Below are 21,625 nucleotides of genomic sequence, written 5' to 3'. Positions count from 1 at the left end.
CTGCTACAATATTCAGCTATCGTCGACTTCTCCCAACCCCGTGGACCACCCTCTATTCCCATGTCTGGTACCCACGAAACTACCTATACCGGTTTATCTCGCCCACTTAGTCAAAAGCTTATCGTATGTCGCCTTCCGAGCGCAAAGTAGTCCACTAACAAGTCACAGGGATGCTTGAGATGAAGGACATTCAGTAATCGCGTAGTGCGTGGGCAGCTCTCTTATTTCTTGTCTTTAAGAAAGACGGCACTTGGCGGTTTTGCGTGGACTATCGCCGGTTGAATTACATGATCAAGAAAGATGTATACCCTTTTCCTCGTATTGACGACGCTATATACTGCCGCTCTCGGGCTTCTTATACTTCCTGTGTCCATCTGCAGCCCAGTTACGGGCAAATATCGGTGCATCAGACAGACAAAGAAAAAACGGCGTTTGTAACGCCGGATGGACTGTTTGAATTTAATGTTATTGCGTTTGGGCTTTACATGAACCTGCGACGTTTGAGAGATTTATGAACGCTCTATCGCGAGGCATGAAATGGGACATATATCTACGCTATCTGATCTTCAGGTTGATCTGAGCTTGAAGCTGTTTGCAAAAAACGGACATTATTTGAGCTTTCACGTGTACTGAACCAGTTTATCTATCCCGTAAACCCCGAAAACCGAAGAGGTGGCCTTGAGGTAATGCATCCGCCTCGCATTCAGGAGGTACTGGGTGAATCTGTAGTGCCGCCTGGTACTCACCGGTTTTCAATGGGTACAAGCTTTCCTCCGGCCTGATGTTCGGCTCTTCTGGGGTGAAATGCTTAGGAAGTGGGTCACGGACCAAATTGTTGCGCCGATTTGGCAGTGATCCGTTCCGCCCTCAGACAACAATATGTCCGCCTCGCGCTGTAAAAGACCATTATGTGGCCCTTTTCGCAGTAACCCCGAAATTGATGCCTGGGCATCCCTATAGAGAAGGGCAACACAGAAACAGAAACACATGGACGTCACACTTACAAACACGCACCGAAACCGCCTTTCCAGACGGTGTTCGAAACGGTATGGATGGCTCTCAGGCCAAAGCGGGAGATGAAGAGCCTCCTTCCAGGAGCTCCCCCTTTGAGAACAGGCCGTCAGGTTGGGGGAAGCCTGCACCCACTTTTTACCCGTTGGGCGATGGGTTTCGAGCCGGCCTCCTCCCGCAGGCGGCGAAGCCACTGGGCTACGGCTGCATACGTTGGATACAATCCTTTGTTCGTGAGCTTGGCGCACAAAACAGATAAAGCAGGTTTGAAATGACAGCAAAATGACAGAAATGACACATAGTTGACCGAAACCGGACCTTCGATCATATTTAATCGTCTTAGGAAAACATGTAGTTTCTCAAAGGTGCCGTTCTGTGCTTTGAGCACATTCGACTCATTATCACAAGGTATAAGCACAGGTAAAGATCCGCCATTTCACGACGCTGCTTTCATTTGGCGCCACAAGTGTTGCGCCTGCGGCCTTCGAAAGCGCGCCGAGCCCATATTTGAACCTTTGTTAAGTAAGAGCGGCGGCTCCCTTATGGCGTTGAAACTTATTTACAGCTTAAACTGCAATGCAGCGGCCCCCTGCCCACAGAGAATGTGTACCAGGTAATCATCGTATAAAAACAGCAATTAAACCATGCTAAAACAAGTCGAATGAAAATGTCCCGAGCGTTTCACTACAGTTGGATTAACAGACAGAACTTCTGCCAATATCTACTTTTTTTTCACTGGTGGAAGCGTTGTTTGATATTGTTGGACCTGACAAACTTGTGCCGACAGTAAGAAACTAAGTGTTGTCGAGTGTTTGTAAATTTTATACATTTTTCCGCATTAGTTTTGGGCTAGCAGGAAGCAGTATCTGAACCAAGAAATAGGCGTAGTTCTTCGTGAGCGCTGTTTGGAGCGCTCTGCACGATCGCGCTCTGGGGGCGGCACAAAGGGGCTGCCGATCGCAGGTGTAAATAAATGTTCACAATCTCTGCACGCGGAAAGCAACCTCAGAATAAAGCTGCGTACATTTGTAACGAGTTGAAATCACGCTTCAAAATAGCTAAGCCACCCCACCTCGAACGATTTCTTATCAGCGACTAGTATACCTCAGTAAGTAACTACTTTTTGCAATCCCGTCAGCTATAGTTGAACGTGGGGGAAGTTTAAAATCATAGACAAAATATTTGGCACTGCATCAAGAACAGTGGAAGATGAGGGAGAAGTCATGTCCGTAACTTATATTTTCTTTTGAATTCTACCAAACAAATGAAACAGGATGTAAAGGAAAACAAAAACGTATTCTGCATTATATGTACTTGTTCCTTAATTATGCTGAGGTAACTTCCTTAGCTACAACTACAAATTTAAAGCCGACAATTAATGAAGTGTCCTTACAAAAACTTAATTGATTTTTGTAACGGCGACAGAAGTAATCAGTATTAGTATTAGTGCTGGAAAAGAAACTAGATATTTTATATTAGGATAGTACCTCCATGTTTTGGCCGCCGGGAAGAACAATAATGCTATGTCCGAGCTTCGTTTCTTTTGTATGATAATTTATGCTCTGATAAGCCCTACCCAAATATTCGCTTCTGCTCTTCCTGAAACCGTGAATATAGCTGCTAATAGTGTTAATGCATCGGAAAATATATCATTCAACACGATTTGTGCTTGCGTAGCTCACTGTTGATTATGAAATCTGTATGTTAACCGTCGATAATATACTGCACAAAAAGAAAAAGGGTTGAAATTTTCTATTGCTTAAAAAAAATAAGAAAAAAAAAAGCCACGTCTCCTGCCCTGCGCTATCCTAGGTACGAACGACGAACAAGCCTTCTGAAGTGCACAAACTGATAACGACAAAAAAAAAACCGAACATGTTATATAACACACTAATTTGAGAGCAATAAGCACTCTCCAAAAATATATAAAAATTGCATTCTAGAACACTCCCTCACTGAATTCATTTTAATATTCAAAAAGGCAATTGTGTTTCTAGTACTGTAAGCGGCTATATGCTTTGTTGTTCATTTGTCTATACATAAAATCCGCATATGTTTACGAGAAACTTAATGCTTACTCTACCTCAGTAAAGTATATAACGATTGGAAGTTTGACATTTAGTGCGTGTTTTCCAGAATCTGCGCATTGAACAGCAATGAAACCTTAACAGAGTAGTTGTCACCGGATTTTCTTTTTATCTTACAATGCCTCAATACAGAACATTTGCGCTATTGGGATTTTGAAGATGCTTGAGTATTAAGTAGCGTTTAATCCTGCTTCTAGACTGTGCTTGTAATTACTCCCAGGTACGAAGTAAAGTAAGTACCACAGTATTAATTATTTCTTGTTCGCACCGCTTGGCAGCGTCAAACATATTCAGTGAAACATACAAATAATCAACCGCTATTTGCACATCTAGTGTTCTATCAATAACTTGGTCACTTGCAGGTCAGCAAGGAGACACTGGGAAATATGTCTACTTGGAAAGCGGTGAAGTGGCAGTTGGTTTTTAATATCCTCTGTGCATCTTGCTTCTTTGCTGCTGAAAATATCCAGGCTTCAAAAAATGTACGTTCAGCTTCTAAACTCTTAATCGCGTTTTATATGGATTATTTTTTGTATAGTGATATGCACGGTGTATTGTTTTGTAACCAGAAGGCAAAAATTAACCTAGTTGTTTATATTTGCCATGGAATTACCTAAAAGGAATAAACATGAATTTAATATAATCGCCTCCTGTCTAACAACCGCGCTCAGAATTCATAGTAAATACTTGCTTAAAGGCATCTACTACAGGGAGCATTTAGTTGCGCTATATCCAGTCAAAGCAGAGTAGGCTAACAATTGGATGCTTCATGTACTGAAGACTGGGTACTACGGCAAAGTCATATTCGCATTTCCAATCTCGTATTGCAAAGTCTTCCTCCAGCATTTCGCTTGCCATGTCTATTGTGATACCGTCAGAAGCAATTGCAGGCATACTAGAATTAGGGTAGACGGAAAGCGTAAATAAAAATTGATTTATCTCATTTCATTAGGCGGAGCTTCCCATTACTTACGTATATATACGAGATAAAAAGATGTCCAATGGAAGTGGTAAGATAGACATGTAGGTAGAGAGTATGCGAATAAAACGAGAACACCGAACCGCAATTTACAATGGATATTCACCTCGATAATACACATTTGATTAGTGCAATAATTGAAGGCTTTGTTACATGCCACTTTGATGAGAGTAGCAATCAAATGACCACACCAGCAGAATTCTTAACCCGTTGTTCAAAAATTTTGCGAGATCAACGCAGATTCTGCACTGGTGAAATGCGTAATCCTGACCGTCGGAGTTATGTCAGCGGGATTTCGCGAGTGACAGATCTGCGTGTTTGCTCTCCTTTAAACCAATGATAAAACCCCGATTAACTCTCATAAGTTCAAAAGGACGGCTACTGGCTTTCCACTTCTCTCAGTGGAACGTCCCTTGTCGTTCCTTTCAAAGCATCAAAGTTCGCCGGCATTCTATTACTAGTTTATAGCAAAGGAAAGACGTAGTATCTGTCACCCTTGGAATTCCGTTGACAAACGTTCCACTGAGACAGGTGGAGAGCAAGGGGAAGGTAGCCCCATGAGACTGGGAATTGGGCAACCGCCATTGGTGGCGGGAGACGATCTGCCACAAGCGCTCATACCTGTTGTATGAAGTGATTGCAGCCGCCACCATTTTTGTGCCAACGATGGCTGTTGCGAGGCGCGTCTTTCTTCCTTCCTGTTCTTTCCTCGCAAATGTCTTGTTTCTCCGCACGAGGAAGCAGAGGTCGCTCCACTATCGAGCCAGTAGCAAGCCTGCGCATCTTTTTCTACGTCCTGCGATCACAGCACATGGAATCCACTGAGACACGAAACACGAATTTGGCTGTCGGCCATCATCAGTAGATATATTTATTTGCCCAGTTAACCCACAGCAACCATTTTCTCACTCGCAAACCTTTCTTTGACTTTCTATCCAATATTGATATTCTTTTTCCGATATACTTACTAGTTCCTCTTTTACAGGCCGCTAATCATGCCCACACGAAACCTACCACAGTAGCCATACAACGCTTATGAAGTAAAATTTTCTGAGATAGCTTTAGAATCTGCATTTGAGAAATGTGCAAGCATAAGCGTTGCAGTTTTGTACGTGATTTTTGTCAACGGGATTCAGTGAGTGAGAGGTACTGCGCATTTCATTTTCCTGTAAACCAGTAAAAAACGCCGCAGGTAATGATTTGTTCGACGGAACGTTGGTTAGGTCGGACAAAGGGCGCGCAATGTACCCTGCGCAGCTGCAGCGCTCAGTATTTCGCAATTCTGCACAGATACATGACAGGAAGCTGAGATTTCTAGGCGATTCCTCTGACCAAAGGACACACAAGACACATGCACGACAAAACGTGCATATTTTATCTATATTGAGGTGATCTTGGCGACACCGTTCATTGAGGGATGTCAAGAGGGTCGCGTTCAACGAGGGAGCCAAGAGGGGCGCCCAAAAAGAGCGCGAGCCGACGGCGCACCTTCCTTATTATAGGCTCCGAGGGGTGACCGGTTTCCCGTCCGAAGGAAGGAGTACCGCATGAGGCGTACCGCGAAGACGTGCGCTGTTGAAATGTGAGGCGGCGCGCTTTTTTAGATATGTGAAGGAGGGCCCCACATACCCCCAATCTCAACATCCGTCCCGTGGTCCGCCACCAGGATTTCGAAGTCCTCGGTATCCGGGTCGGCGTCCATGTAGACTGAGAGGGAAGTGGAGGCTATCGTAGGATGGCCGGCCACCGCCCAAGATCGCCGTGCATGAAGGAAACCGGTGGAGGTGTTGGGACCCTGCCCTCATCTGGGTCGAAAGCGCCTTGTACACGGATTTCGCCGCCGGGGACCGCAGTTTTAGCCGTCTTGTTTGAAGGAGGCGGAGGGCTGCCGTCTCCGCTCTGCCCCTCTGAACGGGGCGCCCGGCCGCCAAGGAGTCTCTGCTACCAGTGTCCTGTGCCGCTGCTCCCCCCCCCTCCAAATGCCTCCTGTGCAGCCGCGGCCTCGTGGACGGAGGAACATCAGCAGGGTGCCAAAAAGGCCGCCCAAGCCCGGCCGTTCTTTCGTTTATTGCGTAGGAGGATTGTTGTCCTGGCCGTTCCCAGGACAGCAGGAGAACCGATTCTTCCCGCGGATTGTCCCCGCGGGGAGGCTTGGCCTGGTCTTACCACCTGGACATCGCGCAGTAGGAAACGGCCGCCCCGTCGCTACCGGGGTCCGGGTAGTGATGTGCCGCACAGCCTTACTCCACTTGCATTGCGGTTCCCGGGCTGAAGCTGGGTACCCCGTTCTCTTTGTGGGCCCTTCTTGCTTCTCCGGTCAAGGAGTAGGGCTGCGGTGCGCACCGTGCCCGATCAATCTACTCGACTGGCGCGGGCTTTGCCGCTCGTTTGCTTACCGGTGTTCACGACCGGCAAGCCGTGATGCTGAATTTTCCTGGGTGACATGCTGTGATGGCGATAAAGGATTAGATGAAAAGCAGGCGTTTTACATGGCCCTCAGGTGGTAACGTCGATTGTGAACTGAAGCACTGCATGCTTGTCGTCCTCGCGAAGGTGGTAAGCTTTCATGTCAGCAACGTGAACCGCACCGTTGGTTTCACCGCTTGTTAACAACCGCAGTTGGTAGGTGAGCGGCGGCGTGACCGTGACATACACTCGTACGGCTGAATCTACTAGTGCGCTAGAGACGCGGTGAAACCACGCGCTGCATTACTAATGGGATGCGTTCTCTTCAATACCAAGTCGCCCGTGTTGGAAACGACGTGACGGCAACCTTTTTTGTACTCATCTGCAGCTCTATGCCCACAACATCGACGTTTTCGCGAGCCGTGCACTCCATTGCCTCAAAGTAGTCGCGTACACTTGCCGTTTATATAGTAAGCAAAGGGTGCGCAGGTCCCATCACGTCAAGTATTGCATTCGCTAGCGGAAAAGCGATCTCTTTCATAAAATTCAAGTACGCGGATGTCGTAAACACCGACCTGTTTGCGGTTGTTCCAGTGGCTAACGCCAGTTCGGAGAGCCGTGCGCTCCAATCTCTATGCTCCTCGGATCGCGTGACCAGCATGCTCTTAACATTCCGATTCCCTCTCTGGGTTATTTTACTCTGAGCGTGCTAGGAACTGTTCTTCCTGTGGCGGATTTGAACCACTCAGCAGTAATCCACAAAAATACTTTGCTTTTGAAATACGGAGCGTTGTTTATTATCAGGTAACACGGGAAACCAAAAGGAGTGAATGTCCCCAACGGTTTCCATCAAAATTATTTACGATATAAACTTCCCAAGGGGGTGTACCTCGAGCCACTTGAAATAGTAGTTAGTTATTACAGAGATATATTGGTTTCCACGCTTAGAGCGAGGGGGGGGGGGGGTCCCATGATATCGCACGCGACGACTTCCTGCCAGCGGGCTTCCTGCATTTTCCTGCCATCGGGCTGGCCCGCCCGAGACTTGGCTACATGACAAACAGGGCATGTACGGGCGTACCTCCATACATTCTTCCTCACACCTGGCCAGGTCGCGACAAGGCACAGCTTGTCGCAAGTTTTATAGCCGCTGACATGGCCTACCAGCCCTGAGTCTTGAAAATACCACAGGAATGGTTTCGGCAACCGTTTTGGAACCACGGCTCTGAAAAGGGATGTAATCGTTTCTTCTATCAAGTTGAGAGATGTAGCCGAGGAGTGCGCCATCATCGCTAAGCAGATACCCGTTGTACATGCCCTCAGCGTTCTCTGTGCAAGCTGCACTATTCGCGAGCTCTGTCAGCACTCGCTAGCGTACGCTGTCTGCTTTCTGGGGCTCAATCAGCTGGGCGTCAATCAGCGACAGTGCATGGTGATCTGTCTGCACAGTCAAAACCGCTTCCTCGAGGTATACGTCGGACTTGGACAATGCTATCATCGCCATGCATTACTTTTCGGTAATGGAGTAGTTTCGCTCCGCCGATAAGCGTGCGCCTAGCGAATGTCACAAGTGCAGCTTACTGTAGCGTTCATACAGCAAACACCGCCATCACTAGCACCTGTGTAGAGTACATTCTGCTTGTTCTTGTCGGGGAGGCGCAAACAAGAGGTATTCGCAATCGCGCGAACAAAGGCAACAAATACGCCACAAATTGTTTTGCTGGGCGGGTTTCTGACTGATCATGGAGCCCGTGAATTTTCTTGAGGTGATGCCTCAACGGCTGCCTCAGAGAACATGCATCATCAATTGCTGACATTGCACCCAAAAGCAACTAAACGCTGCATGTAAATCTTGTCTGAATTGTGGTCCGTTTTTTGAACAATGCGTCATTCTGGAATGTAACCCTGCAAAACATACCAGGGAAATCTTAGAAGTTCTTATCATCGCCCGCAAAGGAGCTTCATGTGCAAGCATACCTTCAGTTTCGCTGTCGCGCCTGGAACTGGCATACCTTAACTCTTAATGATGATCGTGGCATTTGTTTCACGTTGACATTGTGACCCTTATTATTTTTCCCTCCTGCGCATCTGTCGCTTAGTGTATTCATACGCTCGCGCCATGAATACATTTAGTTCGTCAGAGCTGGTGTTGTGCCTGCTTGATTGTCCCGTCTCCTGAGCTATATTTTATTCTTCAGTTAACAAATACGCCATTATGCGCCTTGCTCCAGACCCACTTAGAGCCTTTACGAATCAACTGCTTCAGCGGTCTTGCGAGCTCCGAACAGTGAGGGAGGGTGTACGACAAAAATATTCCCAAAATCCTCTGAAAGCTTTTCGCGTCCATTCATCATCATCATCGTCATCAGCCTGATTATACCCACTGCAGGGCGAAGGCCTCTCCCATAATTCTCCACTTAACCCAGTTCTGTGCTAGCTGCATCCACTTGACCCTTGCGAACATCTTCATCTCATCCGCCCACCTAACTTTCTGCCGCCCCCTGCTACGCTTCCCTCCCCTTGGAATCCAGTTTGTTAGCCTTAGCGACCATCGGTTATCCTCTCTTCGCACTACATGTCCTGCCCATTTCCATTTCTTCTTCTTAATTTCTACTAGAATGTTGGTAACTTGAGTTATTTCTTTGACCCACTCTGCGCGCTTCCTATCTCTTAATGTTACCCCTACCATTTTTCGTTCCATAGCCCTCTGAGTTGTCCCCAACTTAAGTAGAACTCTCTTGGTTAGCCTCCACGTTTCAGCCAATAGGTGAGTACAGGCAAGATGCAACTGTTGTATACTTTCCTCTTGAGCGATATTGGTAAGCTGCTAGTCGTAATCGGCGAGTGCTTGCCAAATGCGCTCCATCCTAATCTTATTCTTCTTGTTATTTCCTTTTCATGGTCCGGATCTACGGTTAGTACCTGTCCTAAGTAGATATATTCGCCTAATACTTCCAGTATTTCGCTACCTAATGTAAACTGCTGTTCCTTCCCGAGGCTGTTGAACATTACCTTAGTCTTCTGCATATTGATTTTCAAGCCTACCTTTCTACTTTTCCTGTCTAGGTCATCAATCATTATTTGCAGTTCATCCCCCGAGTTGCTTAGCAAGGCAATGTCATCAACAAATCGCAGATTATTGAGGTATTCTCCATCTACCCTTCTCCCTAATTGCGCCCATTGCAAGTCTCTGAATACTTCCTCTAAGCAAGCTGTGAATAGTACTGGGGAGATTGTGTCTCCTTGCTAACACCTTTCTTTATGGGAATGGCGTCCATTGGACGGGGTAATTCAAAATTACCAGAATATATCATCGTTCGGCCTCAAAGTGCCTTCAATAATCAACGAGACCAGAAGGTTCATTTTCTTTAATACAAGCTGTACTTTCATTGGGTTGATTGATAGACCCTCATGTCTTATTCTTTCAAGAACGAACTTGAGATGAATGAGGTGCTTTTTGAACGACAGTGAGAATATCACAATGTTGTCGAGGTACGCTGTGGCTAATTTGAGCCTTGAATCGACCAGCCACCACTAACATGAATGAGCTCGGGGCATATACAAACCAAACAGGAGTCGAAAATTCATATGTGGTTTATTGAATGTAATCTTCCGCCATCTCAATCTGCCGGTTGTTGTGCCCGAGCGGTGGTCCGGGATTGAAGCTGCGAGGAGCTGAGCCTTCCGTGCGCTGCCCGGGGCCTCGACGAACAGACTCTATGCTCGACCATCTCCGTATATTTCTAGAGAGAGGCTGCTCTAACCAACTGTACAATAATGAGGGTGCATAGCCAGTTTAGAGAGAGAATTGTCACTTGTTCACCGCACCCCACTGCGAGCAAGTGACAACCGTCCCATCTGCTATTCCTGTAGGTTTGCTGGCCATATTGCCCGGTACTGCCGAAATCGCACTCCCGACGATTTTGTACCGCGCCGAATGTCAGCTTCCTGGCAGCCGCCCCGAAACCAGTTCGCAGCCGCCGATCCATCTGCAACTTCCGTCGCGAATGACCATGCCACCTTTTCTGCTCGTCACTCAACCTCGCCACGTCGTCGTTCCCTGTGCTCGTAGCACAGCGCTCGGAGCACTATTTTCAAAACAGAATGACATCGGTCAGCACTGTTAGATTGCGGGTGCGATATGAAACTATGGATCAGTTTAACTCCACACCTTTCTAGGAATGTTGTGGTTAGAGCACTTCCAAGTAGCACACACCACGTGGCCGACCTGGGGCCCGTATGGGCAAGTTCGGCTTTGGCAACCGGGATATCACCAGTGCCCCCTTTAGGGATCAAGCGGCAAGCCCAATTTAGGCTTGCCCCTGCTTTTTCCATCTGGGCGTCACATACGAGTGGAAAGGGTTACCTGAGTACATATTCCCACATCTGGCAATCAAGGGTCCCGCGCGGGGAATTTTAGGCCCGATGCAAAAAAAAATTTAGCTTTGTGCAGAAAATGCCTGGGTTATTCTAATTGGGGCTGCCCATTCAAAAGCGCAATAGGTTCCGCGTGGGCTACGCGTATGCCCGCGGATTCCCTACATGGGAACCTTGAGGGGTTCTCGAGGGAAGGTGAAATGAAAATGTAGGCTTCGTACAGAAAATTTCTGGGCTGAACCAAATGGGGCTGCTCACCAAAAACCTAGGTAATTTGAGCATGGCTTGTTGAGGGCCAGGGAAGTGCTCCTTCCCGCTTCTGCGGGCATCGGTCTTTTGCGGGGCACTTTAGGGCACATCCGATGCAAATGTCGGCCTAAAGCGATTAGTAGACGGGCTAGCCTAAATGGAGCTGCCCACTCAAACATTTAATAGGTCCCGCTTGGTTTTCATCCGGGCTGAAAAGCGGGCATGCCTCCACGCCGCCCACATGGCAATTTCTTGGGTTAATGGCGGGCACAGGCAATATATATTCGTGCTCCATGCGGTGAAAATAAGATAAGCCCAATTGGCGCTGCCCATGAAAGGCCGCAATGGGCCCCACAGTGGCCGTAGGCGGGCTTGCCGCTCTGAAACGCCTTCACCCTGTAATGCAGGCACCATTTTATTTTTGTAATTCGTCTTATACCGGCCACTAGTTGCATCTTCTGGATTTTTCAGATAACTATTCTGTGTATATACATGCCATTATTAAAGAATATCTAATTTTACTTTAAAACCCAAGCTAAATGTGCAGTATTGGCAGAAAATATGCAGCAATAACTGTTCCGCTTTACGAGTAAGTACTGAACTACCTCAAAATGTTTTCTTCGCCATTATTATTCTACGCACACCACCGAAATAAATATTCAGACAAACATTTGGGGGGGTGAAGTGGGCCAGCCCACATAATTGTATTGTTGGGAATAATTTTTTTTTATGTTACTGAGTGTCGAATACAAGATAAAAAAATTGTGCTCAGTGTTTCACACCTGATGAATAATAGAACTTCGGCAGCGCCGAGAATACCAGATTCTACTCATGAGGGCAGCACATGGGCGAGCCAGAAACGGAATGGCCTCCACAAAGCCCGCGCCGGAACAATGCGGGTATTGGAGGGATTAATCGACATAAAAATTAAAACCTTAATCAATGGGACGGCACTACATTCATAAACGTAGGACCCATTAATAACCCTGGTATGCTACCCACATTCGGTTATATGGGCTGAATGCGGGCAGCCCTACTTGGGCTGCCCACACCGATACAGATTGGGACCAATCGCGTAAAAATTGGGCAGCCCACGCGGGCCCCCTCTGGGTACGTATTGCAAATCCCGCATGGGGCCCGTATAGGCTGCCCCCACGGCCCCAACGCGGAACCCCACATCATAGACCAATGTGTGTTACCTGGGCTGATAAACAAACTACCGTTCTCACTCTGTATTTCCGAGGGAAAATCCACTCGTGAAAATACAAAAAGTAGCCCGTCCACGACCTCTGTAGAGCTCAGCTCTTTAAGTGGCACTACTTCCGTAAATTTTGTCGCAGGGAAAAGCCGTGTGAGCAGGTATTATAACCGTGCTTAGTGGCTGGAAGCGCTCTGAGAATGTCGATCACCAAGCGCTTGAAAGGTTCTGCGAATATCGGAACCAGCTGCGTAGGCGCCCTTTGTTTGTGATGATGTTTCCCTGCGCCTTGACCAGCTGTTACAAGACCTCACAAACCTATCCATATCCCTCAAACACAGAGGCCAATTTAATTCCTGCAAGAGGCGTGCTTTACTTGTTTCAACCCTAAGTGGCCTGCCCATCCGCTTCCATGTGCCAGATGAAGCAAGTCCTCTCTGTATCTTTTTAGAACAGTCAACTGATCAAACATAACGCCTGCTTTGTCCTTATAGTGGCGGAATAGAAGCCCATCTTTCTTTCGCAATGTTACATTTCTCCTAGACATTCCTTCGTTTTGAGAATCGTAAAGTTCCTGGATATAATCGTCCTCTTCCAGTTTTTTTTACGAAACGAGCTTTGTCTACCGACAGCAAACGCTCGAAACTACTTAAAGATGGTGGGAGAATTGAAGCGACGTTCTTTTCTCACTCACTTGCTTCTGATGCCGTCACCACTTCCTCAACGTTTTCAGCTCGAGCCGTGCCCTTATTTGACTGAGTGTCACTGCCGTTCTCACGGCTACTGTTTTCCTCAACGGGCTCGTCATAACTTAGCTGACTTGCTAACGCTCTTGCTTTGGACTGCATCAGTGCACTGACGTCCCCCTTTTCGAAACTTGTTCCTTGCGCTTTAAGAGCAATATAGACCTGTTAGAAAATGAGTACGGGTACTCCTTTGGCAGGCTAGCGAACCAGCAGCCTCTGTTACCAGCGACCCGAAAAGACCCTCGGTAAGGACGCGCGCCAGAGGCAAATAGAAGCTGCCTTCTTTCACAACCTGACGGATCCCAACACATTCGCCCGTGAAATCTGCGGCAGTGAGATAAAAAGAATGAACAACATCCATTGTTGCGACAGAATCTCGAAGACCCTTACGACTATTTCCGTTGACTGTGAATTCGCTCAAGTAATGTTTAACAAGTGCCAAATTTTCATCGCTTCCGTTAACGTAGGAGAACACTACGCGCGGACCCTGCAACCTTACGCAACATGCTCTGGCTGCTGGCACTTGTAACAAATAACAGTCTTTTGGGCTTCAAAAGCTTTCTTTTTCCTCCTCTATCTTCTCATCAACAATTTTCGCTGGCTGCCGTGAGATGCCACTCTCAGCCTCATCTCTCTTTGCAGCCATATTTTCTCGCAAGAAAGGCTTTGCGCCGGCCTTCTCCTGCCTTAGCCCAGACTCACCCCGTCGCTCGTCCTCTCTGCGATACTTTCTCGCGCGGTTGTCTTCTTGGACGCCGTGACGAGAAGCGTATTCGTCTGCTAGTTCAGCGTCCTTTTGCACTGTCTTAACCTCCGACGGATCCAATATCCAGAGCCTCATCAGTTCTGGTATGGTGAGGAAACATTGCTCCAAGCACATGCATTCTAGTACACTATCATGATCATCATAGACGTCTGCACTCTTAAGCCACTCTACCAAGTTAATCTTGAGGTTGTAGACAAATTGCTAGTACTTCTCTCCTTTCGATTTTGTTCCTTTACAGAACCTTTGACGGAACGCTTCGGGAAACAAATGATATCTCTTTAGAAGGCTCGCTTTTATTTGATAAAAATTGTCAGAGTCCTCCTTGCTCATTCTGGCAACTACATCAGCGACCTGACATAGAACAAAGGCAACAGGTGCTGCGGCCAAGAGTTTTTTGTTAATTTCCTTTTCTCCCATGCCCGTTCAAAACTCACGAGAAACAGACCAATGGCCTCACAAAGCTGAAAAAATTGCATCAGATGTTTGATCTTAATATTGCCCCCGGCTCCAACGCTGATTGACTGAGGAGCAGCAAGACGTGCTTCAGCGTTCTTCATTTCAAGGTCTAACCGCTTCATCTCCAGGTCCTGTTCGCGGCGCTTGACTTCATTTGTGCGACGTTTTTCTTCTTCGGCATGGTGTTTCTCTTCATCTTTCTTTCCCCGTTCCTTAATTACCTCCCAACATTCAATAATGTTGGGACGAGGTGCTGCCGTACGTCACATTTGCGTAGAATACAGCCCAAAAAGAAACAACGCACTTCACACCATTTCGACTTGTGTACGGGCGTGAGGTTCAGAGCATGCTCAATTCCATGCCCCCGTGCCCAGATGATGACCAGCTTACCCCAGATGCCCAGCAGTATGCTATCCGCGCTGAGGAAGCCCGCCAGCTTGCCCGTGCGCATCGGGCGGCAGCAGAGCTCTGACGCGCACCGCTACAACCTCCGGCACCGCCTGGTTCACTACAAACCTGGGGACCAAGTCTGGGTGTGGACACCAGTTCGCCATCCAGGCTTATCAGAGAAACTACTTTCCAGCTACTTCGGGCCGTACAAAGTGTTGCGTTGTGTGAGTGACCTCAGTTATGAAGTTATTCCAGACGGCGCCGCACTTTCAAAACGTCGAAAGCCCAGCTCGGACATTGTGCACATCGTGCGGCTGAAGCCGTACTACCAATGATAACGCACGGCCACCTCCTGTGACCACTCTCTTACTTTGCACACCGTTCTCCTCGGCCATCTCTACTTTTTTCCATTTGTTTTTCGAAAGGGGGGGTAATGTCACCTAGCGTTGCCAGGTGGCGCATGCCTGAGTGAAGGATGACGAAGTGTCGCTTGCGGGTTTTGCGTCTGTGCTGCTCATCGCTGTTGTATCGGAGCTAACCCCTCGCTATTCTTGATATTGTCAATCACCTTGTAGCCTTGGCTAGCATAGGCTATTACTCGCTCAATCCCGTCTTGAATATTAATAACAATAATAATTGGTTCACAGGAAGGGGTAGGCGCAGTATCTGTCACACTTGTAGCTTTGGACACCTGAACCACACCGTAAAGTAAGGGAGGAAAGTGGGAGTTAAAGTGGAAAGAGAGAGAGGGGAGCCGTAGTGGAGGGCTACGGGGTAATTTCGACCACCTGGGGTTCTTTACCGTGCGCTGACATCGCAACATCGCATAGAACCAAGAGGGTTATACTTAAGTTGAGGACAACGCAAAGGGCTATGGAACGAAAAAGGGTAGGGGTAGCTTTAAAAGATAAGAAGCGTGCAGATTGAGTCAGAGAAATAGCTGAAGTTAATGACATTCTAGTGGAAATCAAAAAGAATAAATGGGCTTGGGCGGCACACGTAGTGCCAAGAGAGGATAACCGATGGTAGCTTAGGGTAACAAACTGAATTCCAAGGGAAGGAAAGCGTAGCAGGGGGAGGCAGAAAGTTAGGTGGGTGGATGAGGTTAAGAAGTTCGCAGGGGTAAAGTGAATGCAGCTAGCACAGAACCGGGTTAATTGGAGATATATTGGGAAGGCTGTCGCTCTGCAGTGGGTATGTCAGGCTGATGATGATGTTGACAACGCACAGCACACGGAAGACTCTTCGTTTTGCATCCATCGAAACGCAGCCGCCGCGATCGGGTTCGGACCCGAGTACTCCGGCACAGTAGTCGGGTGTCTTACTATTGCACCACCGCGGCGGGTCCTCCAACAAATCAATTAGCCCATCGTCGTCTGCATTCAGAGCTAGAATGGCACTGACAAGTAGAGGCCTGCGCACGGCCTTTCCCGTTTCAACGGCCAACTCTTTACACATCAATAGCAATTGAGGCTGCCATAAAGGCTTGGGGTCCATGATCAGCTGACACTAGACTTTCCCTAATCGTTCCCTATCGAGACACGTCACAAACACCACGCTCTGTCTCCGATAATGGATACACCTGCCAGCACCGACACGTATTTCGAGAGCCTGGTAAATCTCAAAGGGAATAAGTCAGACACTCACCAAGCTCTAATCATGGGGCTCCGATGCATGGTGGTCCGTTGGCTGCCAGCCAGATTCTTGTGCCCAAGCGGTGGTTCGGGATCGTAGCTGCGAGTAGCTGGGCCTTCCGTGCGCTGCCCGAGACCTCGAGAAATAGACTCAATGCTGGACTATCTCCGTATATTTCTGGAGACTGCCCTAACCAACTGTACAATAATGAGGGCGCGTAGCTCGTTCATAGAGAGAGTGTGAAATAGAGTAACAAAAAAGTACAAACCACATAGGCACGGCTGCTTCCAAAGGTCTGATGTAGTCGCCGTTTGTCTTTCGGCGAACTGTCACCGTCACGCCGACATAGGCACACAGCAGTTCACAGGAAAAAGCGCAGCCCCGCCGAAGGCTTCAAAGGGACCGCGCAGAACGCGCAGCCCAGCGCGCGGTCATCCCTGCTCAGCCACTGGAAGCATATTTGTTTGTGCTCCCCCTTTTCTTCCAGCGTGGCATGGGTAACCGCGGCGTCTTGTCCGTGGGCATCGCGGGCAGCTGCGCGGTCCCTCCTTCCCGTCATGGCAGCGTCGAGCGCCTTGTTGAAATCCAGGGGAATCGTCCCGATCACAGGATGCCCTTTTCTTGCATGGAGCACTGTTAAGAACACTGCGTTCCCTAACGCCTACATCACTGCCTCGATCGACTAGAAAGAGTATGCAACCGCAGGCGTCAGTACCCAGGTAGCACAGAACGTGGGACCCCAGTAAGGTCCAATGTAGGCAAGTGGGGCCGGGCAACCATCATTAAACCTTCATCGGTCCCCGATGGGGCAAAAGTGGGCAAGCCCCATTAGGGCTTGCCCCTGTTCCTCCTGCATGGGTCCCATAGCGGCATTGCTCGGGCTAATGCAGAGCACATTCCTGCATCCAGACCACAAGTGTCCCTTGTCCGATATTTGACGGCAATCCAACTTAAATGTTGGATTGCGGTGTAGTAGTGCGGAAATTCAGTGTAGTAGTGCGAACCGCGTTTTTTCAGTTTGTTTGGTGTTGTGCGCGGTGCCTATTTGGTTTTTATAGCTGTTTCGTTTGTATACTTGTGAACAGAGATGTAAGTTGTTAGTATTTGTTGTAGATAAACAAGCGTGAATATGTTTGATTCACAACGTGTTGCCGCCATGATTAGCTTTTGTGACGCCTCCTGACGCGGCTAGGTGGTAGTCGTGCGCATGCAGTTGTTCTGTGCCATCCGACCGGCCTTAGTTTTTCAGTGGGAATGCAGCCGAGAAGGGATGTGCCAGGAAGTGGCTGCTGCCGGAGAGGGACTAGCTGGTACATTCTCGCCATGCCCGCGGTTTCCCTGTCGCCTGACGGAGAAGCTGAGCGGGAATCCTGCCAGAGCCAGGCAAAAAGCCATCTAATGGAAGCTGACCCGGGCTCGGACATGCCCCTGCTCTTGCCGCACCCCGGGTTGGACGTTGAGGGGGGGAGGTGAGGATCTGCTCGACGCACGAGACACATTTGCAGGGCGCGCCGTTTCCCGGTGCTCTGTTTGCATTGCCTACCTGCCCCTTTCCCTGACTCGCCGACGGGGACATCGGTCGCCCTCGCACACTATACAACGAGGTGCGCCGGTGCCTTGCTTCCTCTTCGCTCTTCAGTCCGCTTGCTGCCCGCTCCCTGGCTGCTCTCCAGACCTGATAACGGCACGACCCCCTGATTCCTCGGATCTGCCTGGACGGACCTGCCGGCCCTCAGTCCTATGCCAGTGAGATAAAGATGTTTGTTTCACGGCCCGCTGCGTGCGTGTCGCGTCTCCCTCGGTTAGAGGAATCGCCCAAAGATGTATGTATGTATGTATGTATGTATGTATGTATGTATGTATGTATGTATGTATGTATGTATGTATGTATGTATGTATGTATGTATGTATGTATGTATGTATGTATGTATGTATGTATGTATGTATGTATGTATGTATGTATGTATGTATGTATGTATGTATGTATGTATGTATGTATGTATGTATAACTTTATTGAGGTGTCGGCAAACTACGGTGTAATGCACCGTGACGCTGGCGAAGCGTCAACCCTGGCTTATACCCTACTCTGCATTACCTCATTTTGGCCCGTTGCTGGTGGGCCGTGAGGCCTGTGCTTTTCGAGCCCACCCCGGGCCTGCTGCACGGCCCATAGTTGAATGTCCTTGTCTGTGCTTTGTACAGTACGTCGAAGTTCGGGCGGTTATATCCTGGATGTAGCTTTGGTCGGGAACCTGGCACAGTCCCACATGATGTGCCATCGGTCCAACGGACCCACTTGACATACACTGCACATATCACTCATCTGGGTGGAGAATATGTAGCAGTGCCAGTGTGATGAGTGACCCGGTTTGTATTTGACTTAGGGTAACCGCCTCATCCGGAATAAGTGCAGGGTGAGGCAGCGGCATTGTCCATCGATCAGGGTGGTAACACGCAGTCACTGAGGTATTCTCCATCTAGCCTTATCCCTAACTGCTCCCATTCCAAGTTTCTGAATACATCCTCTAAGCAAGCTGTGAATTGTACTGGGGATATTGTGGCTCCTCGCCTAACAAATTTCTTTATGGGAATTTTGTTACTTTCTTTATGCAGAACTATGGTTGCTGGGCAGCCACTATGTATATCTTCCAGCACTTTCACGTACGGCTCGTCTACCCACTGATTTCGCAATGCCTGCATCATCGCCGATGTTTCAGCTGAGTCAAATGATTTTTAGTAATCAATGAATGCTATGTATAAGGCCTGGTTATATTCCGAGCATTTTTCTATCGCCTGATTGATGCTATGGATCGTATTGATAGTTTTCGAAACCCTGCTTGATCCTTTGCTTGATTGCAGTCTAAGGTTTTCCTGATTCTATTAGCGATTACCTTAGTAAATACCTTATACGTAACAGACAGTAAGCTGATTGGTCTGTAATTTGTAAGTTCCTTAGTGTCCCCTTTCTTATGAATGAGGATAATATTTGCATTGTTCCATGGTTCCGGTACCATCGATGACACCAGGCACTGCCTATACAGGGTGGCCAGTTTTTCTAGAATGATATCCCCCCGTTCTTTAGCAAATCTGTAGTTATCTGATCCTCTCCAGCTGATTTACCCCTTTTCAGAGTTTCTAATGCTTTCTTGGCCTCGTCCTTCATCACTTGTGGAGCGTCTGACTGTTTTTCCCTGCCGCCAATCTCGTTACGGTCCTGACTACTTTGGCTGCTGTAGAGATCTGTATAGAACTCCTCGGCTACTTTGACTATCTTGTCCATATTCGTGATGACGTTGGCCGCGTTGTCCATTATCGCACAAATCTGATGTTTGCCTGTGCCCAATTTCTTCTTTACCACTTAGGACAGGTAGTAACCGCAGATCCGGACCATGAAAAGGAAATAACTAGAAGAATATGAAAGGGATGGTGCGCATTTGGCAAGCACTCGCAGATTATGACTAGCAGCTTACCGGTATCGCTCAGGAGGAAAGTATGCAACAGTTGCATCTTACCTGTACTCACCTATGGGCTGAAACGTGGAGGTTAACCAAGAGAGTTCTACTCAAGTTGAGGACAACCCAGTGGGCTATGGAACGAAAGATGGTAGGGGTAACATTAAGAGATAGGAAGCGTGCAGAGTGGGTCAGAGAAATAACTCAAGTTACCGACATTCTAGTGGAAATTAAGAAGAAATGGGCATGGGCGGGACATGTAGTGCGAAGAGAGTATAACCGATGGTCGCTTAAGGTAACAACCTGGATTCCAGGAGAAGGAAAGCGTAGCAGGAGGAGACAGAAAGTTAAGTGGTCGGATGAGATTAAGAAATTCGCGGGGGTAAAGTGGATGCAGCTAGCACAGAACCGGGTTAAGTGGAGAAATATGGGAGGGGCCTTCGTCCTGCAGTGGGTATAATCAGGCTGATGATGATGATGATGACTTAGTCACTAGCTCGTAACTGGTCCTTTCTTTTGAACCACCGCTCGGAACGGTCACTCTCGTAGGTACGGAAGGTAAGTGCTCACACCACCGAGTGGGCCGTCCTGTTGTGATTCGGTGAGGATGCATATCCTCCCGCGTGCACCGGGAACCACTTCATACGGACAGTGTAGCCGCGCTCTTGGAGCTGGAGGTTACCAATGATGGCAGCCGCCGGCGCGCACACTCGCCACTTGGCGAAGTTGCTCACAGCGTTCATCGAGTTGCTGAGCATGGTGTGACACTCGGTCTCCGAGATCGCCTGACCATTGGCAACGCCCTCGACGCCTGTGGCGTCTGTGCACCGCACGCTCGCTGCCGTTGTCTTGGCGCCGGTAGCTGCCGCAACTGCCACTTCCATGAATCCTTCTCGCTTGTATTCCGCTGCGCCCACGTACCGGGCGTATCAGACCTCAATTAACAGCTGTTCTCCTGGTCAGTTCGTCTAAGTTGTAAAAAATTGATTTTTTGCTTCACCTTTTTGCAAAGGTGGTCAAAATGAATAATCTGTGTTAAACCCACATGTCTTTTTCACAATCCTGGCACCTTTCCATCCACTTAAACTCAGTCAATATGCGTGAATGGGAAAGTACCCTTTAAAAGCTCAAAATCACATATTTATAATGTTTTCTGGTGATGCCATGTGATTTATGCTCATCGTTTAATGTTGTGATTTGAAAAACAATTCCATCGCTATTTTCGTTTTTATTGCAGTACTTAAGTGCAGCCAAGCTGTTTTTTCTCGTCGCCTTTACCAACGATTCAATACCACCAGTCAGATGTATAAGGACTTCTATATCTAGCACAAATGGACATACTACTGCCAACATCGAATATATGGAAAAAGATGTAAGTATACAACCGAAAAATTAGGACTATATATTTTCTGCTATAATATGAGTGATACACGTAATCGGCTTAATTGTAGTCAAAATAATTGCAGTGATTGATGGGTGGGTTATTATAAGCCCATAAAATGCTATCTTTAGGGTCATTTAGGCATACACTAAGCATTTCATTGCATGAGAAGGAAGCGATAATTCTTTCCTTGCGCATAAGTTCTTGATAATCCCCGCTAACATGCGTCAACATTGCTACATGCTCCACCTCAAATGCTTAATTTGTGCTTCTTCCGTCGACCTGTACTTATTAGAATGCTATCGTAGCCTGTCAAATTATGCACGTGTATGAACGTTCCCTTTGTTCAAGCCCCAAAGCCGCGTATCCGTGGCTCACCATTATCTTACCGCTCTTGGAGTTCACGGGTGTAAGGTTTGATTTCCATTTCATTGTTGCATATATAAGGTATTACACACGTTCAGAGCCCTCCAAGCTCTTCCACGTGTTGC

General features: G+C 47.9%; 1 long non-coding RNA gene across 1 annotated transcript in view; it reads left to right on the top strand.

Moving 5' to 3' along the window:
* Positions 1 to 21,069, top strand: part of LOC146188426 (uncharacterized) — a 34,178-nt gene extending 13,109 nt beyond the window's left edge. The window contains exons 2-3 of the long non-coding RNA XR_014707202.1: positions 3,461 to 3,580; positions 20,991 to 21,069. This is a non-coding gene — a long non-coding RNA (uncharacterized LOC146188426). The remainder of the gene's footprint in view (positions 1 to 3,460; positions 3,581 to 20,990) is intronic.
* The last annotated feature ends 556 nt before the right edge of the window (positions 21,070 to 21,625 follow it).

This window comes from Amblyomma maculatum, chromosome 5 (genome assembly GCF_055883805.1).
Source record: "Amblyomma maculatum isolate TAMU_Amacu chromosome 5, ASM5588380v1, whole genome shotgun sequence".
In the NCBI taxonomy this organism is placed as follows: domain Eukaryota; kingdom Metazoa; phylum Arthropoda; class Arachnida; order Ixodida; family Ixodidae; genus Amblyomma; species Amblyomma maculatum.
This window is presented reverse-complemented; position numbering and strand designations above follow the sequence as displayed.